Genomic DNA, 428 nt, shown 5'->3' with positions numbered 1-428 from the left:
TATCAGTGATATAAACATTGTGAAGAAGAAGGCAGAGGTTATATATAATAGAGGGTGATAGATAAATGAATAACTTTCTAAATTCAATGAGTCAGCGCTGGCAGGCATGAACTTAGAAACTAACGGATTGTTAACATTGTTGACGTTGAGAAAAGTTACATATGATTTCGTATATCATTATGTATGAATAACTGATTCTATTTTGATTTTGTCCTTGGAAGTGGTTTTGATATAAGTGGGTTGTTGTAGGAAACTATAGAAAATCACCAAATAAAAGTCAAGAATAGGGAAAGAAAAATTTATATGTTCGTCTAATCATGTATTTTTGGTAACGCATATGTCGAGGACTGACTGATATTTGTTCGTGTATCCGTCACACTTGCATTAGTCTTATTTAGTGTAAATATATTGAAATAGTCATACTTTAA

The sequence above is a fragment of the Penaeus monodon genome, chromosome 30 (assembly GCF_015228065.2).
Source record: "Penaeus monodon isolate SGIC_2016 chromosome 30, NSTDA_Pmon_1, whole genome shotgun sequence".
NCBI lineage: Eukaryota > Metazoa > Arthropoda > Malacostraca > Decapoda > Penaeidae > Penaeus > Penaeus monodon.
This window is presented reverse-complemented; position numbering follows the sequence as displayed.